Here is an 8,318-nt window from a genome sequence, read left to right as displayed (position 1 = left end):
CCATGAGGATTTGGGACCCAAGAGCAAGGTGGACAATTAAGGCTTATATGCCATCTTGAGCTCTTGGAGGAGTTAGTGGTTTGGGACTTCAAAGATAAGGAAAGCAATTCACATGGAAAAGCAAATGTTTGGTAAACAAATGTTTCTTTGTTAAAGCAATGTTTCCAGAAGCAAATGTTTGGTGAACAAATGTTTATGGGAAGAGACAATGGGACATAGAATGAACTCTGATCTCTAGATCCTGTCAAGTTTCCCCCATTACACTAAGCCTGCATTCTTTGTACATATCTCTGATGATAGCTCTATTTCCTGGAAAAGACCCTCAATTTAAATTCTTTTAGGCAGTTACAGGGAAGGTCAAAGTTTCTTCCCAAGTCTTTGTTTCTTAAAAATAAAATGATCTTCATACCAGGGAGAAAAATTGGGTGTGGGGGCGGCAGGGGGGAGCGTGGCAAATTTTTCTTTCTTACAGAGGCATAAACAACAGAAATTTATTTTCTCACAATTCTAGAAGCTAAAATTCCAATATCTGAGATCTCTCTCCTTGGCTTATTAATACTATCCTCTCTCTGTGTTGTCCCATGATCTTCCCTCTCTGCTATCTGTGTCTTCATCTCCTCTTCTTATAAGAACAAGAATCATATTGGATTAGGGTCCACCTATATGACCTCATTTTACCATTACTACCTCTTTAAAGGCCTTGTCTCTAAATACAATTACTTTCTAAGGCACCAGTGGTTAAGCCTTCAACATATGAATGCAGGGGCAAACAATTCAGCCCATAACACATTCAGCCCATAAGCCTATGGCAATGACAAAACAATTGACAAAACAATTCAGCCCATAAGCCTATGGCAATGACAAAAAAATTTTTTTTAAGAAAAAAGTTTACATTAGAAGTGCAAGTGAGGATGTGGAGAACCAGGACGCTCATGTATTGCTGGTGAGAATACAAAATGGTATGTGCATTTTGGAAAACATGTACTTATTGTATGAGCCAGTAATATAACTCCTAGGTATTTACCCACAAGAAATAAAAACACATTTGTAGTGACCTCACCTTTAGAAACAATAGGTCAAGGATAAGACATGGTACGTGCTAACCGCCATGTCTCACTTCTAGGTAGTTATCTGCTAAAAATTTATTAACTAAAGGGATTTACTGGCCGGATCACTGCCTATAGGTACAAAATATTTTAACAATGACGCATTCTGCTTCTGTACCCCTGCTTGCTTACCCACCTCTTAGTTATCAGTTAATGAATGGAGGAGATATAGTCTTTTGTGTAAAGATTAAGGATGTGGGGGATGGGATCGAGGGCTTAAAACCTTTGTGCCCCTGCGTCTCGGGGCTGCTCCTTTGCAAGGACAGCCGCCGGCTAATAAACTGTCTCTTGGACTAGAGCACTCGAGTTGGGCCTGGTTATTTCGGTCACAACACATTCACACAGAGACTGTCCTAGGTATTTACCCACAAGAAATAAAAACACATTCACACAGAGACTATGTATAAAAGTTTACAGCAGTTTTATACATAATAGTCAAAAACAAAATATTCATCAACTGGTGAATGAATAAATTATATATCCATACAAAGGATGCAACTCATAAATGAAAAGGAAAAACTGATTATTCAACAACTTAAGATAATCTCAAAAGCATTGTGCTTTGTTTAAAAATAGCCAGACACAAAAGATGCAGTGAAAGAAGGCAAGCACAAAAATGGTACAATTTATATGACTCTGGAAAAGGAAAAAGTACAGGGACAAAGTTGGATCTGCAATTGCAGGAGCTAGGGATGGGAGCAGACTCTGAAAGGAGGCTCAGGGTTGGAGGAGGTGTTTAGTGAGGTTAGGAAAATGTTCTATATCTTGATTATGGTAGTGGTGACAACTGTACACATTTTTCAAAACTCAAATTGTACACTTAAAAAAAGTAAATTTTACTGTATGTGAATTTTGCTTCAATAAGCTTGACTTTTTAGAAAAGTATCAAAAATAATAATCTTAGGAGCAGACCATGGAATTGCTAAAATATAAAATGTCAAACAAATATTTTTAAAATTATAAAGTATATTCACAATCACAATGCTCCTATTAAAATAAAATAGTATTAATAATAACATTTTAAATTCATCCTTTTTCAATTACTTTTTGGGTATGCCTACATGCTACGCATAAAATATTAACACAAGTACATATATATAATTTATACATAAATAACTAAATATGTAAAGGTGAAGCATGCTCAAATTTAATTTTATTTTAAGGCATGAACACTCAAATATTTTGGGTATTACTGACCTAGGTTGCTTCCAATTTTTCATTATTGCAATATATAATTCTCGAATTTACATTGCTGTGCTTAGAGCTTTCATTTTTATTTTGACTTTTTTTTCCTTTGGAAACAAGAATGACATAATTTACATTAATGAATCAAAGTAAATATATATACATCATGAAATTTATATATTTAATTGTTTTCCAAAGTTGTTAACCAATTTACATTGTCACAAACAATAAATGAAAGTATACGTTTCATTATGCCTTTGTAAGCACTGGATTATTTTAGGTGCTCTTCGTTAAAGTATGGGAGGCTCATTTTATTATTATTTTAGTTTTTTTTAAATAGTAAATTATTTTTATTAAATGTGTTTCAGCAGCTGTCAGAGCCTTACAAACATGGTTTCACCTATTGACGTAGTGTATTATATATGTTGATTTCCTTATATTAAGCCATCTTTACATTCCTGAACAGAAAGTACAATTTTTAATACTTGCTAGTAAAGCTGGCCCAGTGGTTTAATTGATAATGGCTAAACACAGCTTTGACAGCTAACTCCCAAGTACTTATTTCTCCCAGAAACCAGTACTTCAATAGAGCTGTTTTCTTATTCTTAATGCTGCATACTTTCCTTTGTTCTCTCAGATAATTGCTTATATTTCTCTGTGACATGACTATTTTCATAGCATGCCAATTTCTTCAACTCCTTGAAACAGGTTGCCTGTCCTCTATTTTTTTAGACACTGAGTAGGCCCTTACCACATCTATGTCCAATACAGTCTCCTGGAACAGAAACGTCTTTCCTTTCAGGGATTTCAGGGCCCTGTACTTCAGCTGTGAGGTTTTGCAGAGCTCCATAAATACAGTCATCAACAACCTATTGAGTAATGCACTGTAGATTACAGTTTATATCACGGAGTCCAGAGCTGCTATCTAAATAGACTTTATCATCTACCCCAGCCACCTGAGGGAAGCTTTCATCCACACAACAGAACCGAGTGGAATATATATTGCTATATGACTTAATTCTCAGCCATCTGAGAGAGTGAAAGCCAAAAGCAGCACCAGAAGGAAAAAATAAACAAACCAATAAGGAAAATAGTCTTTGGTACTTTATACGGCTACATGGTGTTAAGATCCTCAGGCTAACATTCATTGAATCAGTTCTTTGAAGCCAACAACACAAAGCAGCCAATACTGGGTTACATAATACTTATATTTTCCCAGGAGGAAAAAAAAAAAAAAACCCAGTAATTTTCAACCCTGACTATACAACAAAACAATCTGTAGAGCTTTACATATATACTTCGACCCAACATTTAGACATTCTCTTTAATAGGTCTAGAATGAGGGCTGGACATCAGCATTTTTTTAAAGCTGCAGGTATGATTCTGATTCTGAGCCAACATTTAAAACCAGTAGTTTTGATTCTGGGGATCAAATTCCTTTCCAGGAAACTTAGCACAAAGAAATCCTAAGATGTAAAAGTACCAGATCTTTATTTTTAATCCATCCTGCTTGTCCATTTCTACTAGCATAAAGCTATACAATTGGCAGAATGCGTGCTTAGTTTGACAAGGTAGTCTTTCCTTAGAAGAGCTGTCTTAGTTTACTGATGCAAGGTATAATCATATTTGGAAGACCCAGAAATAATAACATAAAATGATGTGAAGATTATGGAAAGTAAAATAATCTTGAATTTTATTAAACACACCTGTTCAGTTGTACAATTCTTCCAACCAGAGGGAATTAACTGCTAGGAAACGGTCATATCTAATATACACATAAGTGGGCTGGAACAGGCAAAGGCTGGACCCAGAGAGGCAGCAGCCAACACTGTTGACCTACCATGGCTGGAAAAGCAAGAGGAGAAGGAAGCATTGACAATGTAACAATCAAAGGAGGAGGGTTATCTATCTATTGATAACCAGGAGAGAGATGGAATTTTTTTCTACAGGCATGGTAATCAGAAGTGACCGTTTCCAAAAAAGTGGTCACAACTTCAGTGTTATGGCTATGGGAAGATGGTAGCATTTAAGGTGAAAAAGACCACTGTCTGCTGAAAGAGCTATCTCACCTGGGGAACGAGTCAGTGTAACTTAAAGAATTAATGTTGGGGTTCAAATAGCACAGAAAATTAAACTCAATAAATGTTGAGATAATCCATCGACCAAAAAAAATAACCCATTAGACAGCAACTACTTTACATGTAATTTATCACTGGTCTTATTTTCAAGGCAGTCATTTTTCCTTAAAACAATACCTGTACAGAATTTTACATATCATTTTTCAGCTCTAAACTCATCCTTGTCCTCTACCCTACATTTCAGAGACTGCAAAGTTAGCTGCTTTCTTATTGGTCTCTGCTAATAGGAGACACTAGAGCGTGACTAGAAGGAGGAAGTAGAAAGACAGGACTAGGCTTTTGTTGTTCCTGTCAGCTGGTTCCAGCCTTCGGCTGCCCCCAGCACTCCCAGACTGGCCTCATCTCATTCTCAGAGATGTCAGCAAAAGTCACTGATGCATCTTCCTCAGAGAACTGAGTACCTAAGTTCTAGTACCTCATCCCTTTTTCTGCAGTTATCTTCTCTGTCTTACCTGTGTTCCCCTTTTGTCTTTCAGCTTTCCAAAGCCTGTGTAACTCATTCTCTGTATCAGATCCCCCCCTCTGTTGGAAATGTTTAGAGTATTTTTGTTCAGTACAAAATGCAACAGTTGGTCTGGCTAATGTAGCCAAAAGGGAAAACAAAATGCAAGTGTTAATTTTCCTTTTTTATACATAATTGGTTCAAGTAATAAGCATTTACTAAGCATATCTGTCCGGAGATGATTGTCTCAGCTTTAAAATTAATGATTTATACAATTTAAATATACAAGTAAAAGCCAACAATAAAATTTATTGAAGAATATAAAATATTATATAAGTGGAAAGTATTATACTTCCTTATTATTATTTACTTCACCACACCTCTTTATTTGAGCTAATTGCTGATATTTTCAACTATTATCTCTGCTTCTGCATCATTATCCAAGGTCCAGCCTAGTTTCTGTAATAGCCTCTCAAGATCACACTGCCCTGAACCACCTTTCCTACACATCTCCCACCCAAGCCCACGGCCTCCTTGGGTCCATTCGCTCTAGAGCAGTGGGCAACTGGAGATTGTCCTTGGTGCCTGTGTACTAAGATCAATTGTGGGCCAACCATCAAAGACCTGGGTTGCATTGGAGTAGTCCTTTGTAAATTTTCATATTTAAACTCCAGAAAGTTTAATAGGCTCCTAGTATGAAATGACTGAATTACTTTCTCAGGTTCCAAAGAGTACTCAGTGTGAAATATATCCCAGAGCGCGCACTAAATAATGAACTCTGCTGTGTGCTCAGATTTAATATTAAGAAATGGGAGATAATCATTTTCTGCATAAAACCCACGCTCTTAACTCAGAAAAGTCTCATTCACACAGCCTGGGTTTTGTTTGTATGTTTGTTTGTTTGTTTGCATATTTGTCCACCCAGATACCTATAGTTCCCTTCAATGCCTTGGAGCTCCTAGGTTCTTGCAATGCTATGTATAGGAGTAATTCTCACTTCGTTCTGCCACTTATCTCAAGATTTATTTAAAATTTTTAAACAATTGGGCACCATCGTACTCAGCCCATAAGAAAACTCAACATTAAAAAAGAAAAAAAAACTCTGCACTTTTTAAAACTAAGAAGTTCTTACTGATGCTGAGAAGGGCTTCTTATTTAAACTTCTGGATGAGCATGATACTTGGGAAATTCTGGAGTACAGTTTCACTTCAGGTGAAAATACATTTTCAGGTGAAAATATATGTTTTCTGATAATTTATTTGAGGCAGTGTCAAAAGTCTGCATGGTAGCTATGGGTTTCCAATTATGTTCTTTTATTTTCTTGAGAAAATTAAATATATTCAATCAAAAGTTACTCAAAGTGTGTGTGTGAGTTGGGAGGGGGGTGTGGAATCTAGCTAAACAGATAAAAAAGATAAAGCCTACCCATCTCCTAAAAAGCTAGTAAAAAGGAGATAAATTATGAGAAATATCTTTTGGAAATTAAAGGTATATTTTAAAGGCTTTATGTCACTTTATAGGTATATTTATATAAAAGAGAGAAAGTTTCCTTTATATACATCCAAAGATCTTTTTGCTTGTGTCCTAATTCAGGCCCACTTACTCTTTTCTCTCTTTGCTAAATAACTTTTTTCCCTGAACACTTACTCCAATCTATGCTTCCCATAATAACATCCTTATCACTGAAAATCCAAATAAATCATTCCATATTTTATATTTTTATTGGTTCCTCATTAATTCAGAGATTTTAAAAATAAGCTGCATTCTATTATTTGATACAAAATATGTTATAGTCTACATATAAAAGTCTACTTATTTCCCATTTCTGTACTATTATCCTCCTACAAGTTGAGAATAATATAGAAGAAGGTACCCTAATCAATATTTATAAAGTAATTAAAGTTTGAGAGCCCAGAACAAAAAGGAATACACAAGAAAAATAACTCAAAACCTTCTTGTCCTCTGCCTTTAACTTCAGAGAGAACAATAGATGAATTTAAGAAATATACGGGCAATAACCTTAACAAGACCTTGTGACTGATGGCATGTATGGGATGAAGAAAGAGGGAACAAGAGGATGCTCAGATTTCTGACTAGAACGACTATTTAGGTCATTGCATCATTCTCTGAAATAGTGTATAGAGGGAAAAGAACACAATGCGGGGAAAGATGAGTTGTCTTGTATGCATTAAGTCTGAAGTACTTGTGTGAAATTGAAATCGAGAGGTCAAGTAGGGAAATGACTATATGTGTCTGCATTTAGGAAAAGTCTGTGCTTGAAAAATAGATTTAGGGGCCTCCAGCTTACAGATTGAAGCCATTTTCTATCCACGGAGAATGTGTGAAATGAGAAAAGAGTCTGAGGAGCAGCACATATAAAGAAGAAAATCCCTGTAAAGAAGGGTGGGTAAGAGAATCAGAGAGGTAAAGTGACAAGGAGGCAGAGAAAGGAGGGTGTTTTTAAGGGAAAAAATTTATAATACTGAGATATTAGGTAATATAAAGACCAAAAGTTTCCATTAGATCCAGCCACAATTCCAGTGCTGTATCAGGGATGAAGCTAAATGATAGCAGATTGAATGAGTGCAGGTGGGAGGAGATGGAGACTGCAATAAAATCCATGCTTTGGGAAGTCTGATCTTTTACTTTTTTAACAGTAAGAGAGTTAAATGGGGCTAAGTTCTGAAAGAAAGTTGCCAGAAGAAAAAAAGGGGTTGAATATAGCTGAGAGGGAGGAAATCTCAGAAGCAGAAAGTTTCTGTATCATCAATTTCTCCATCTCTCCATTTCTCAGTATACAGTGTATTCTAATCTCTCAAATGTTAAAAAAAAAAATCTCCTTTGACCCCACCCCGCAAGTCTCTACAGTTACCATTCTGTCTGCTCACTTACACAACAAAAAATTCTCAAAGGAGGTATCCATAACCATCATTTCCACTTTTTCACCTTACATGGCTTTTTAACTCCAATTCTGCTGCCACACTCTGAAATGATTTGAGTGTGACTCCAAGGATATCTACCTCATCGAAGTCAATGAAAAACCACTCTCTGTTCTCATCTTAAACACTTAGCAATAGCTGAGCCTATTCAAATACTCTCTTTTCTTGAATTCTTTTATATCATAATTCCCTTTGCCTCGCTAGCTGGTCCTTCTCAATCCCAGTACACTTCTTCCTCTGCTAGAGTTCTAAATGACAGTGTACCCCATCTAGCCCTAAACCTTTGTCTATTTTCCATCCACATTAATCTAACTCACCATGGCTTAAAACACCAGACATACAAATAACTCCTGGTTGTTTTTTCTCATGTAGTTGTTCTACACCTCCTTCAATTTTATTCATTGAGTGAATATCCTCACCAATGAACATTTCTCAAAGCCAACTTTATAGAATGCTTTATTTCTCTTTCCCGTCTCTCCTCCATTCAGTATCCTACCCATCTGCAAAT

Source organism: Pteropus alecto, unplaced genomic scaffold, assembly GCF_000325575.1.
Source record: "Pteropus alecto unplaced genomic scaffold, ASM32557v1 scaffold12, whole genome shotgun sequence".
NCBI lineage: Eukaryota > Metazoa > Chordata > Mammalia > Chiroptera > Pteropodidae > Pteropus > Pteropus alecto.
The sequence above is the reverse complement of the archived record's forward strand: the minus strand, read 5'-3'. Positions refer to the sequence as shown.